This window comes from Neovison vison, chromosome 2 (genome assembly GCF_020171115.1).
Source record: "Neovison vison isolate M4711 chromosome 2, ASM_NN_V1, whole genome shotgun sequence".
NCBI lineage: Eukaryota > Metazoa > Chordata > Mammalia > Carnivora > Mustelidae > Neogale > Neogale vison.
In genome coordinates, this window is record NC_058092.1 from 20,264,059 (window position 1) to 20,278,694 (window position 14,636).

Genomic DNA, 14,636 nt, shown 5'->3' on the forward strand with positions numbered 1-14,636 from the left:
TGGGTCTCCATTTTCTGTCTGTAGAGAACACTCTGCATTATTCAAGGCATAAAAAAGTTTTTCTCTGCAGGTCACACCTGATGGTTACCTCTCCTTTCCAACAGTTTTATTAGGCGGGTAAAAATAGGCAGGTGAATCAAGGTTAGTGATTGGTATGATCATGCAGAAGTTGTTTCTTGGTCATATATTATTTGCTGTGTGCTTGGAAAAAAGATTGTTGAAATGTGTGCCACTGTTTTTACTGTTGGCTTGGACAATAATTATTCTACCTTTGCAAAGGAAGTTAGAGTCTACACAGTGTTTTTACACACACACACACACGCGCGCGCTCGCTTTCTCATTTTAGCGTCAAAGTAATGTTGTGGGGTTCTAGGGAATGGGTATTAAAAAAAAAAGGTTTAGAAAGGTCAAGCACCTTGTCCAGTGTTGTCCTGACCAGTCCTTGGAAAGCCAGGCCTTAAGTCCAGAAGTTCAGCTTTTTCATTATGTCCAACACAGAGACACTCTATAATGTTATGATGTTAGTTCCAGTCCCTTTCCTTCTTCCAGACCATGTTTTGAATCTGACTTTTAGATGTCCTATCCAACTTAGTGTTATCAGTGGGTTGAGTTGGAATTCTCTTTGCTGGGATGCCTGGGTGGCTAACTCAGTTAAGCGTCTGCCTTCAGCTCTGGTCATGATCCCAGGGTCCTGGGATCAAACCCTGCATCGGGCCACCCAGGTGCCTCTAAATTTAGTTTTAAAACCTGTTTCCTGGACACCTGGGTGGCTTAGTCGTTAAGTGTCTGCCTTGGGCTCAGGACATGATCCTGGGTCAAGCTCCATTCTCAGCAGGAAGCCTGCTTCTCCCTCTCTCACTCCCCATGCTTGTGTTCCTTCTCTCCCTGTCTCTGTCTCTGTCAAATAGATAAATAAGTAAAATCTTAAAAAAAAAAAAAAAAAGTATAACTTGTTTCCTCACTAGCAATATGGTCTTGTGCAGGTTACCCTAGTTTCCTGATCTGTGAAGTAGAGCAGTAACTGAGAATTGTTGTGATGATTAAATGAGATTTGTGTGAAGCACTAACAGCACAGTGCCTGGATCATAGAAAGCTAGTTCATGATTCTTAAGTCTTCCAGGTTTTTTTCTTAATTTATTTATTTGACAGAGAGAGATTACAAGTAGGCAGAGAGAGAGAGAGGAGAGAGAGAGGAGGAAGCAGGAAGTTCCCTGCTGAGCAGAGAGCCCAATGTGGGGCTTGATCCCAAGACCCTGGGAACATGACCTGAGCTGAAGGCAGAGGCTTTAATCCACTGAGCCACCCAGGCGCCCCCTTCCAATTTTTTAATACACATTTTTTTTTGCCTACAAAATGAGGCTCATACCATTTAAATAGTTTGGTAAACTTTTATACTTTTATATCATGATTGCTTACATATTTCTAAAAATTCTTTGAAAACATAATTTTAAGACATTTATTTATCCTTTATTGATTTGGAGTTTATTTCCATATTTCCTTCAGAACATAACTTAAAGTACTATCTTCTGGTGCATCTGGGGACAGGACATGAAAGATTTTTACCTCCAAGGGGATATTTAGCAATATGTAGAAACAGTTTTGGTTGGCCAGATGAGAAGGGTACTGCTAGCATATAGTGGACAGGGGATAGGGATGCTGCTAGACCTCCTACAACACCCAGTACAGCAACAAAGAATGTGCAGTAAAGAATTATGCAGCCCAAATGCCAACAATGCCGTGGTTGAGAAACCCTGCTCTGCTGGATGCTGAGTGGACAGTGGTCACTGGCTGGCTGGGCTCACTCTTTCAGCCATGCCTCCAGCCAACCCATATTCTCTCCTATCTCTTCCTAGTTAAATAATTTGGTCTGAAATAGACTTAGAAGCTTTTATAAACACAAAACAAGATTCCATCTATTGTTTCCCAAAGTTTGGAGCTCAAATACAAAATTACATTAAGGTGAAATGTTTCAATTTGCACTTCCCTAACCTACATAGTATGTACAGATTTCGATGTTTAAAAAAATAAAGAAAGAAAGAAAAGAAAAGAAACAAAAACTAGTTTAAATCCCAGCTTTGCCACTTGTGAGACTTAGAGAAGTGAGAGCAGATGGAAAGATGATGACTGGGATAAAAATGGGTTTGGGAGAGTTTCAGGGGTTGGACATATTAAATTTGGAACCCTGTTGGATATCTTTATGGAGATGTCAAGTAAGTAGGCTTTGATGGTACTAATTGGGAGAGAGCTATGGACAAGAGGGAGAAATCCGAAGACTCAACTCTAGGAGGGATAGAGATTAGGGCCCAATACCTAGCTATGGAGACATTCCAGCTTTTAGAAGTTGATTACAAGCTAAGAAGATAAAAAGTTACCCAAGAAAGTCATCAGTGAAGTAGAAAGGAAACAGAACCAGGAGAGTGTAAAGGCCACGTAATGAGAATATTTTAAGAAATAAGGAGTGGTCACTTCTACTTTGTGCTTTTGAAAGGTTGGGTAAGATGAGGACAGAACAATGTATGTGGTCTTTACTGGAGTAGTTTTTCTGGAGTGATGGGAATAGACGCTAGATCGGAGGGGTTGTGAGAGGGAATTGGAGGTAAAGAAGTGACAGCCATATCATAGACAGCTTTCTTGTTTTTTCTTTCTTTAAAGAAAGATGGAAGTTTATCTATTAATTTATTTAATACAAACTTTTTCCCCAGATGAGAGGAGGTAGGATATAATCAGTAAAAAGGGTAAACTGTAAAAGATACCTTCTCTTGGTCATCTATGTCTACTATTTACCTTTCTTCAGCTCTCTTGTCCTCCTGTCTTTGAGTTGGCTTTAACCAATTGTTGGTGGGGGGCTCATTTCAGAAGATGGAGGAAGAATGGCACCTTTTTTTCTTTTCTTTCTTTCTTTTTTTTTTTTTTTTACAGAGATCACAAGTAGGCAGAGAGAGAGGAGGAAGCAGACTCCTCCCTGCTAAGCAGAGAGCCTGCCCAGGACCCTGGGATCATGACGTGAGCCAAAAGGCAGAGGCTTTAACCCACTGAGCCACCCAGGCACCCCGAATGATGTCTTCTTTATTCTCTCATTTCTTTCCTTCAAAGTCATTTTATTTTGTTTTTGTTTTCCACTTTACAGAGTTGTCTACACAACTCCTGAAAAAACTTTGTTTACAAAAGGAAGCGGAGAACTGGAGAAATGGCTGGGTCTATGGGATCAAGGGAGAGGAATAAGAGTGGAAGAAATACAAGCATGTGATTATGTTGATGGCAGGGGAAGGTTTGCTGATGTAGTAGGACAGAATAATTGAAGGAGCAAAGTGCTGGGGAAGGCTAGAGGCGATGGGATTCAAGAGTTCAAGCAGTTCAGGCCTTTGATAAAAGCCAGTGGGTCTAGGATAGGAGAGAGGCATAGACTGGAATAAAAACTGAAGTGTCATTCGTTGACAGAGAGAGAGTCTGTAGTAGCAGTTTTCAAAGTGTTGTCTGCAGACCCCTGGGAATCCCCATGACTTTTTCAAGGAAGTCTGTGGTCAAAACTACTTTCATAGTAGTATCAAGATGCTCTTTGCAAAACAAAAGTTAATTCATTTAAAATTTGCAAAAAATGGGGTGCCATAGTGGCTCTGACAGTAAGCATCTGCCTTTGGCTTAGGTTATGATTTCAGGGTCCTGGGATCAAAGCCCTGCCTTGGGCTCCTGGCTCATTGGGGAGTCTTCTTCTCTCTCTGCCCCTTCCCTGCTTCTGTTCTCTCTCTCTCTCTATCAAATAAATAAATATGTTCTTAAAAAAATAAATAAATAAAATTTGCAAAAAAAAAAAAATGAGTAAAACTACTCTCACCTTAGCATGGATTAAGGCAAATAGCATCAATTGACTTATTAACGCCGTGCATTTGCAGTAACCAAAAAGAGCAAGTTTTACTTAAAATGTGCTTGATGTGAAGCAACAAAAATTACTAGTTTTATTAAATCCTAACTGTTAAGTATCTCTTAAGTATCCTGTATTATGGGATGGGAAGTACCCGTAAAGTACTCCTGCAAACCCACTATGATGGTTGCCTGGAGGAAAAAGCACTTGTGCAGTTGTTCAAGTTGCAAGCCCCACTACTTTTTATGAAGCACTACCTGAAAGAACCAGACAAAAACTGTAGTTATTCAAATAAGAGTTCTTGGCAGACATTTTCTTTAAAAAATGAATGAACTGAGCTGTCACTTCAAGAAAGACAACTGATAGTATTTGTTGCCAAGAATAAAACTGGAACTTCTAAGCCAAGAAAAGAGAGAATATAGGAAAACTTTTATCTGTTGTGGTGAGCTTGATAACTTCTCAATACTTATAAAGCTTTTTTGACGAGGTCTGTGGTGATAAAACAGATGTCAACAGTGTTGTATAATGAATGTTAACATTGAAGATCTTTAAATTCAGTGAGTCAGTGTTTTCAAAATGACCAGTGTTTGATGTAACACTGTGTAAAACATACATGTGTAATACACCTATACGTAATACAAATGTGTAAAACACCTATATATAATACATGTGTAAAACACCTATGCATAATACAAACTAGACCAATGCGCATTAACAATAGGAGGGTACCAATAGTTCCTTTCTGTGGTTTCAGATTCTGGATTGTAACTTAAGAAACCATTACTTGTGGAGTTTTGGTGCAGTATCAAAGAAGGATATCTGTAATTATAAGGCTGTTAAAATACTCCTCCCTGTTGCAACTACTTATCTTTGTGAGGCTGTATTTTCGTTATATACTTTAGCCAAAATAACATTGCAACAGACAATACAAAAATAGGTGTGAGACCAGTTACCTTCCATTAAGCTAGACATTATGCAAAGCTCTTTTTATTAAATTCTTTTGTCTTAGAAAATATATTTACTACGGGCGCCTGGGTGGCTCAGTGGGTTAAGCCTCTGCCTTCAGCTCAGGTCATAGTCTCAGGGTCCTGGGATCGAGGCCCGCATTGGGCTTTTTGCTCAACAGGGAGCCTGCTTTCTCCCTTTCTCTGCCTGCCTCTCTGCCTGCCTATGATCTCTCTCTCTCTCTCTCTCAAATAAATAAATGAAATCTTAAAAAAAAAAAAAAGAAAATATATTTACTTTTCATTTAAAATATGTTAATTTACCATTTTTATTATTTTCAAATGAAAATAATACAAAATATTTCCATTTTAATTTCTAATATGGTATAAATATCAATAAATATAACGCCTATAAAAAAGCTCTTTGGGATCCTCAATAATTTTTGATAGTGTGGTCTTGAGACTAAGAGGTTTGAGAACCACTGCTCTGTATAAGAGCCGGGAAACAGGATGACTGGGTAATGTCACTTGGGGACAAAGTAGAAAGTGAGAGAAGCAAGCTCAGGACCAGGAACCAAGGTGGTTCGAACATTTAGAGATTGCTTGTTACTGCTCTTCCTCTATCCACGGGAACCAGAAAGAATAGACATAGAGGTAGGAGCACATGGTTATCGGGAAAGCCAAGGAGGAGGTCAAGTTCAACAGTACTGAGTTTTAGAGTCTTAACTCCCAAAAGGCCGTCTTATTTCCCTCTTTCCTAGTTTGAGGTTGGAGGGGATATCTTTTTGTGACTGTCCTGCCTGACAAATAGTAATTAAGATACCATTATGAGTCATATGACCTTGGTTAGGTAAGTCTAACTTCAGCACCCATTTCTTCATCAGTAAAATAATATCCATATCCTGTTTGTTAGGTTTGTGAGGAGGGATAAACAAGTTAATTTGTGTAAAGTACTTAGCACGGTGCCTAGCATATCGTAAAACTCATATTATATAGCACTCAAATATTAGCTGGTATTATTTTTTAAAGACTTTACTGTCATTTCCTTTCCTTGTTATATTTCCTACCCATTGTCACATATGGATTCTGTGTTAGTTGACAGCAGTAAATTTCTAGCATTAGGAAGAGGAGCTTACTTGGGGTTGGAGGTGGGATAAAAGAGGTAAAATCAACAGTAAAAGCTCCTGCCTTTTTGTGGTTATTGATAATAATATTCTTTATTCTCTGGGGAAGATTTTTTTTCCTGGATCTCCTAATTTACTACTTTGTATGCTTTTGAAAAACTCTAAAGGATAACTTAAAGATAACTTCTAGGACAGAGCACTGAACATTTAGTAGATGTTCACAAAAAACCTGTTGGTTTGATTGTTTTTTTTTTTAAATTTTCTTATTAGAGTTCTCTTTTTCTTTTTTTTTTAAAGATTTTATCTATTTATTTGACAGACAGAGATCACAAGTAGGCAGAGAGGCAGGCAGAGAGGAAGGGAAGCAGGTTCCCTGCTGAGCAGAGAACTCGATGCTATGCAGGGCTTGAGATACCAGGACCCTGAGATCATGACCTGAGCTGAAGGCACCCCCGGCTTTAACCCACTGAGCCACCCAGGTGCCCCTAGAGTTTGCTTTTTTATTTTTAAAGGTTTTTTTGTTTTGTTTTGTTTTTTAAAGATTTTATTTATTTATTTGACAGAGAGAGATCACAAGTAGGCAGAGAGGCAGGCAGAGAGAGAGAGGAGGAAGCAGGCTCCCTGCTGAGCAGAGAGCCCGATACGGGACTCGATCCCAGGACTCTGAGATCATGACCTGAGCCGAAGGCAGCGGCTTAACCCACTGAGCCACCCAGGCGCCCCGAGTTTGCTTTTTTAATCTTATTCACATACCACTTCTCTACTTTCCAGGTTAATAATCCTTCCCTGTTTTTACTTTCTGACTTTCTAGTTTGCCTTTTGAGTTTAACCGGTCTGGTATTTTGTTACTTTTCCTGTATATGTAGAATTTATACCAAAAGAGATGCCTATTTAAAAAGCACCCAAGTTAACATTGATAACTTTATTTCTTGGATATTCTTTCTATTGCATTCATCCTGCAGGTTCTGTAAGCTTCTGAAAAATCTACTTTGCAAAGCTGATTTTCTTTATTTTTCATACTTCTTTCCTGAATATTGTTTTCTGAGACTGGTTTCCATCCACTTTACCTGAATTAATTTTGTTCCTAGTTGTTTCTTCCTAAGGAAGATCTGAATCAAGAAGTACATCAATCTGTTGTATTCATCTCTCTTTTATATTAGGAAATTGTCCTTAATACTTTCAGATCTTGGGGCACCTAGGTGGCTCAGTGGGTTAAGCCTCTGCCTTCGACTCAGGTCATGATCTCAGGGTCCTGGGATCGAGCCCCGCATCGGGCTCTCTGCTCAGCGGGGAGCCTGCTTCCCCTCTCTCTCTGACTGCCTCTCTGCCTACTGTGATCTCTGTCTGCCAAATAAATAAATAAAATCTTTAAAAAAAAATACTCTCAGATCTTGGCACTTAAAAATGTTTAAACTAAATAATGTTCAAAACTGCTCATTGTACTGTAATAAAAAATCAGAGTACTTAACACAGTACTTAGCATTAGCATTTCTTCTTTGACCTGGAGGTTTGGGTGGATGACATGAATGATGCTTCTTAAATACTTTTTTCCTTCAACCTAGCATCTGACTATTAGGTCCTTTCCTTTTTTATTTACTTATTTTTGATTAGGTAAACATTCATATAGTTGTAATTTTAAAAGTTTAAAAGATCATCTCCTTCCCATTCTTTCCCAGCCACCTAATTTACTTCCCTGGAATCAACTAGTCAGTTTTAGTATCATTCCAGAGGAATTTTATGCGTTCTCACCCTTTCTCACAAATGTTAGCATAACATGTTTACTGCTTTGTACCTTAAGTTTTTTATTTTAAAAATGTTTTATGATTTTAGTATATCAGTACATAAAGATATTTCTAATTTCTAATTCTTTCATGGCTTCAGAGTAATTCATTTAAACACTGTTCCTGTTGGCAGACATGTAGATTAACTACAGTCTTTTGTACATACGTTATTGCTTACAGTATCACTGGCACATATTGGTGTCTATAGGATAAAAACCTATGAGTGGAATTAGTAGGTCAGAGGGTACACATATCTGTGATTTTTGGATAATTATTATCAAAATTACCTTTCATGAGCACCTGGGTGGTTCACGTAGTTAAGCATCTGCCTTGGGCTTAGGTCATGATCCCAGCGTCCTGGGATTGAGTCCCTCAGCGAGCCTGCTTCTGCTTCTCCTTCTCCCTGTGCCCTCCCCCTGCTTGTGTTCCCTCTCTTTGTTAAATAAAATCTTAAAAAACAAAATTATCTTTCATGGAGTTTGTACTAAATTGTACATTTTTTACATTCCTTCATTCTTAGAGCACTGCTCAACAAATGTTCTCTCCCCAACCCCAGTCTCTATTCCTCTATGTGTCCCCCATTATTCTGAGAAATTTCACAAATGGGTGAAACTTGATGGGCTGGAGAAATCACAGCTTAGTTTCCTAAAAGAAATGTAGTCCACATTGATGCCTGAGAGCTGGATGGGAGGAGCTAGATTTGGGGATTGGTAGGGAGAGAAAAAGTGCTAGGTTGGGGTTATGAGTGATGCGAGAGAGAGTAGAGGGTACTCAGTCCAGGAGAACAGGCAGTCACAAAATACAAGTGGGAGAAGGATGACAGATGAGGTTGGTGAGATGAGTGTGGGTGAAATGCTCCTAATAAGACATTGTAAAATATGTTGAAGACATGGACTTTATCCTGAGGTCAGTGGAGAGCCATTGAATAGTTTTTACAGTAGGAGCAAATGATCAGAATTAAGCTTTAAAATTATCTTGGCAAAAAAAAAAAAAATTATCTTGGCTTCAAAATGAAGATTGCCCAGGTTTAAATATAGCCAGACTAGGGGCTCCTGGGTGGCTCAGTTGGCTAAGCGTCTTACTCTTGTTTTCTGCTCAGGTCTTGTTCTCATGGGCTGTGGGATTGATCTCATGGGGTCCATCACAGTGCTTTCTCCTCTCCCTCTAGCCCTCCCTCTGCTCATGCACTCTCTCTCTATCAAATAAATAAGTCAACCTTTAAAATTAATAACAATTAATAATTAAATATAGCCAGACCAGTTTAAGGGACTGTGGCTGTGATTCAGGAAGAGGTGTTAAATAACCTGACCCTAGATAATGGTAATTTGGATAGAGAGAAGTCAGTGAATTTGCAAAACATTTAAGAGATAGAATAAACAGAATTCTTGGTGACTTGATGTGAAAAGTTAGGAAAGAGGAGTCAAGGGTGAAGGTCAAGTTTCTGACTTGACTGGCAGAGTAAATGATAGTATCATTTACTAGGTTAAGGAAGCACTGGAAAAAGGAATAGGTTTGGGGGGAAGATAACAAGCTCAGTATGGATGCTCTGGAGCTGTATGTTGTACATTATCTAGTGCTTTCTGGATAGGTAGTTGGAATACTTGACTCTGAGCCTAAGATACAGGTACACTTTGGAGATGTTGATGTGGGAGCAGGGAACATCATAGAGATTGGAACAATGGAAAAGTTGTAATCACCTCTGCGGAATAGGCAGAGTGGAGGGAAAAAGCCTTGGATAGAGACATAAAGAAGACCAACATAAGGGCCATGTGAACAAAGAATATGCAAAGGGTACCAAGAAAGAGTAACTAGAGGAGTAGGAAGGAAAACAGAGAGAGATGGTGATGTCACAGAACCCAGAAGAAAGTTGTATTGAGGTGGAAGTATCAAATACTGCCAGGGTCCAAGTGAGATAAGGATTAAGAAATGTCCATTGATTGGGGAAAAAAAAAAAAAAGAAATGTCCGTTGATTTAGGGCAAGGAAGCTACAATGTAACCTTGGCAAGAGCCATTTTTGTGGTGTGTGGTATAGATGATAGAAGTGGATTGAGGAATTACTGGGAAGTAAGGAAGTGAAAATACTGAGTATAGGCTACTCTTTTGGTCTGGCTACAAAGGGGAATAGAAATGGAAGGCCATAGCTAGATGCAGACTTGGCATCAAAGAAGTACTTTTCTAGATTAGAGGAACTTGTGCTTTTTTAATTCCAAGGGGAAGGAATTAGTGGAGAAAGGGAAACTTAAAGATACAGGAGAACTAGAGTATCATTCAGGGTTGGAGGTTTGTCAAATGAATGTTGCAAGAGAATGATTTTAGTAATGAATCATGGATTCTTAGGGGAATAGAAAGGGAAATAAAGACATGATGCAGCATGTAAAGAAAATAAAGGGGTTGGCTGGACTTGGAGGATTTTTTTTTTAAAGATTTTATTTATTTATTTGACAGAGAAGGATCACAGTAGACAGAGAGGCAGGCAGAGAGGAAGAGGGAAGCAGGCTCCCCACCGAGCAGAGAGCCCGATGCGGGACTTAATCCCAGGACCCTGAGATCATGACCTGAGCCGAAGGCAACAGCTTAACTTACTGAGCCACCTAGGCGCCCCTGGACTTGGGGGATTTTTTGAGGATGAAAAATCAGTGAGGCATGACTTAAGATTGTATATATGTATATATACACACACACTCTTTTCACTTGCCAAGCTATCTTGGAAATCACCTGTATCAGTGCATAGAGTTCTTCTTCATAGCTGCATAATATTGTATTATGTAGATGAGCCCAGATTTATTCAGTGAATATCCCCTGTATGGACTCTTAGGGTTGTTTCTAATAGTTACAACTACAACAATACCATGATGACTAACCTTACGTGTAAGTATTTTAGTATTGCTGGAGGTGTATCTTTAGGGTAAAAACCTGAAAGTAGAAGTACTGACCAAAGGGTAAATGCATATATGATTTTGTTAGACATTACCAAATTTTCCTCCATGGGAGTTGCACCATTTTGTTTTCCCAGTTGTAATGCAGGAGAGTGCCTGCTTCTCTGTGGAGAAGGAATAGATTCAATAATAGACTGTGTGGTTAAGCTTTGGAATTTTTTTTACCATTCTAACAGGTGAAAAATAGTATCTCAATGTAGTTTTAAGTTATATTTCTCTTATGAGTGAAATTGAATATCTATTCCATATGTTTAAAGGCTATTTTAATATAATTTTTGCTGATTTTGGTATAAGAATTTATATAGTTACCTGCATATTTTTGCAAACACAAACACAGAATGGTTAAGCAGAAACTAATGAAATGGGTTACCCTCTAGTGGATGGAAGATATAGGGGTGGAGAGGTTGAAAAAAGGGAGTAACCTTTTTCTGGACCTTTCTGTAGAGTTTTTACTTTTAGAACCACGTTAAGGTTCGCACATTCAAAAAGTAAATAAAAACAACGATGGGGAGAGCAATGCCAACTAACCCAAGTAATTTTTTTTTTTATTTTTTTTAAAAAAGATTTTATTTATTTATTTATTTGACAGAGAGAGATTACAAGTAGGCAGAGAGGCAGGCAGAGAGAGAAGGAGGAGGAAGCAGGCTCCCTGCTGAGCAGAGAGCCCGATGTGGGACTCGATCCCATGACCCTGAGATCATGACCTGAGCCGAAGGCAGCGACTTAACCCTCTGAGCCACCCAGGCGCCCCCAAGTAATTTTTTAACACAGTACTTTGACTATATATATTCTTCGAGTATATGTATTCTAAAGATAAACTTTAGGGCGCCTGGGTGGCTCAGTGGGTTAAGCCGCTGCCTTCGGCTCAGGTCATGATCTCAGGGTCCTGGGATCGAGTCCCACATCGGGCTCTCTGCTCAGCAGGGAGCCTGCTTCCTCCTCCTTCTCTCTCTGCCTGCCTCTCTGCCTACTTGTAATCTCTCTCTGTCAAATAAATAAATAAATAAAATCTTTTTTAAAAAAAATAAAGATAAACTTTAGGGGCGCCCTGGGGGGCTCAGTCAGTCTGCCTGTGGTTCAGGTGATGATCTTAGGGTCCTGGGATCAAGTCTGGCTCCCTGCTTAGTGGGGGGCCTTCTTCTCCCTCTCCCTCTGCTGTTCCCCTCTTCTTGTGCTTTCTCTCTCTCTCTCTCTCTCTCTTTCAAATAAATAGATAAAATCTTATATGTGTATGTAAAGAACTGGTATATTGGCAGCAACTGAGTAAGAGAGGCAGAAAGGAAGTTGATATTATAGGATTTAAATTTAATACTAATTAGGATTAAATCTATGATGTTTTGGTATATATTTTCCATGGACATCTTTGCTCAGCATTCCACATCCCGCTTTAGTTACATGTGCTAGCTCATCTTGTCTCAGTGAGTTTTAATGTCAGAACCGGACAGGAGCCAAATATCCTTAGATTCCAGTTTGTAGCCTGCAATCCTCACTTTTGGGGGAGGCACTTTCTTTTTTGGTTGCATCACCAGGATCTTCCAAGGACACTTTTTTTTTTTAAAGATTTTATTTATTTATTTGACAGAGAAAGAACAATCACAAGTAGGCAGAGAGTCAGGCAGAGAGAGAGGAGGAAGCAGGCTTCCTGCTGAGCAGAGAGCCCGATGCGGGGCTCGATCTTAGGACCCTGAGATCATGACCTAAGCTGAAGGCAGCAGCTTAATCCACTGAGCCACCCAGGCGCCCCTTCCAAGGACACTTTAAAGTTTTGTCCACATTTTGATCCATTCTATTTCTTTTACTTGTGGAATTTCTTGGCACAATGTTCCACACATGGTAGAGAGAGGGAGAGGAAAGGAATCTCACTTCACAAATAAGGAGAATAAAATTGAGCATTTCTAAGGTCACATAAGTGATAAAAATAAGATTAATAAGGGACGCCTGGGTGGCTCAGTTGGTTAAGCAGCTGCCTTCGGCTCGGGTCATCATCCCAGTGTCCTGGGATCGAGTCCCACATCAGGCTCTTTGCTCAGCAGGGAGCTGCTTCTCCTTCTGTCTGCCATTCTGTCTGCCTGTGCTCGCTCGCTCTCTCCCTCTCTCTTTCTCTGATAAATAAATAAAATCTTTAAAAAATAAGATTAATAATATATATATATAATTAATATATTAATAATAAGATTAATAAGATTCTGTCTGGCCCCATAGTTTATAATTCTTTCTACCTCAACCATGTGTCTACTTTTTAGAAAGGGTTTATCAGCACCTGGCTGGTTCAGCATGCAGTTCTCGATCTCTGCATTGTGAGGTCAAGCCCCACACTGGGTGTAGAGCTTACTTTAATCAATGAATTGTTAGTTAGTTAGTTCATTGATTAACAAATAGTTCTTGGCTTGGTGGATTCATTCTCTTGCCATACTAGTTTTCTTAATATTTTCCAGTACGTTGCAAAATTACATTTCTCACCTTCACAATCTGGCTTGATTGCTTTTTTGTTCCTGTTTTGTTTCATACATAATTTGAGCATAAATTCACTAGAAACAAGTAATATCAAACTAGATTGGTTTTCTTTTTGAATACAGTTAGTAGACCATGGAAGTTTTATCAGAGTATAACCTTACACTAATAAAGACTTGTCAGAGTGTTTTTTTAATAATACCTTATAGAGAAGTTTATTAAATAGTCACCCACAAAGAAAAAGATGGACCTGACTTTTTTTTTAAGGATTTTATTTGTTTATTTGACAGAGATTACAAGTAGGGAGAGAGGCAGGCAGAGAGAGAGGAAGGGAAGCAGACTCCCCGCTGAGCAGAGAGCTCGATGCGGGGCTAGATCCCAGAGTCCTGGGACCGTGACCCAAGCCGAAGGCAGAGGCTTTAACCCATTGAGCCAGCCAGGTGCCCCGAGACCTGACTTTGGAAGAGATTTCAAGGAATATCCTTTAGATCAGGGTTCAGGAAAGTATGGTCTGGGGGCCAAATCCCGCCTGCCACCAGTTTGTTACCTTGTTTTTAGTTTATTTTTTATTTTATTCAAGTGTACAATTCAGTGTGGTTTTTAGTATAGTCACAAAATTGTGCAGCTGTCACCACTATCTAATTCTAGACATTTTTGTTGTCCCCAGAGGAAACCCTTTATCCATATTAGTAGTTACTCCCTATCTCTGGCAGCCACTAGTCTACTTTTTGTCTCTGTGGATTTTCCTATTCTAGACATCTCATAAAAATGGAATCATACAATACCTGGCTTTTTTGTATCTGGCTTCTTTTACTTAGCATGACTTCTTCAAGATTCATCCATGTTATAGCATGAATCAGTCCTTCATTCTTTTTTATAGCCAAATAGCATTCCGTTATATGGATATACCACATTTTGTTTATCCATTCGTTGTTGGTGGACATTTGGGTTATTTCCATCTTTTAGCTATGAATAATGCTGCTGTGAACATTGTGGACAAGCTTTTGTGTGGTCATACATGTTCAGTTCCCTTAGGTATATACCTAAGGGTGGAATTGCTGGATCATATGTTTTTTGTTTGTTTTTATGTTCAATTTTTTGAGCAACTGCCAAACTATTTTTCAAAGTGGCAGCACCATTTTACTTCCCCAGGAAAAATGTATGATGGTTTTAGTTTCTCCATATCCTCACGTGCATGATTTTAAATGGTTTTCTCCCATTTTGTGGATTGTCTTTTCACTTACTTGATAGCACCTTTGACACAGAAGTTTTTATTTTATTTTATTTTATTTTTTTTAAAGATTTTATTTTTTTATTTGACAGAGAGAGATTACAAGTAGGCAGAGAGGCAGGCAGAGAGAGAGAGAGGAGGAAGCAGGCTCCCTGCTGAGCAGAGAGCCGGATGCGGGACTCGATCCCAGGACCCTGAGATATGACCTGAGCCGAAGGCAGCGGCTTAACCCACTGAGCCACCCAGGCGTCCAGAAGTTTTTATTTTTAATGAAGCCTAAGTTATTTGTTTCCATTTATCACTTGTGCT

General features: G+C 39.3%; 1 protein-coding gene across 3 annotated transcripts in view; it reads left to right on the forward strand.

Moving 5' to 3' along the window:
• The window catches only part of WDTC1 (WD and tetratricopeptide repeats 1), a 70,590-nt gene that overhangs the window by 22,766 nt on the left and 33,188 nt on the right, over positions 1–14,636 (forward strand). The gene's annotated exons all lie outside the window — the stretch shown is intronic.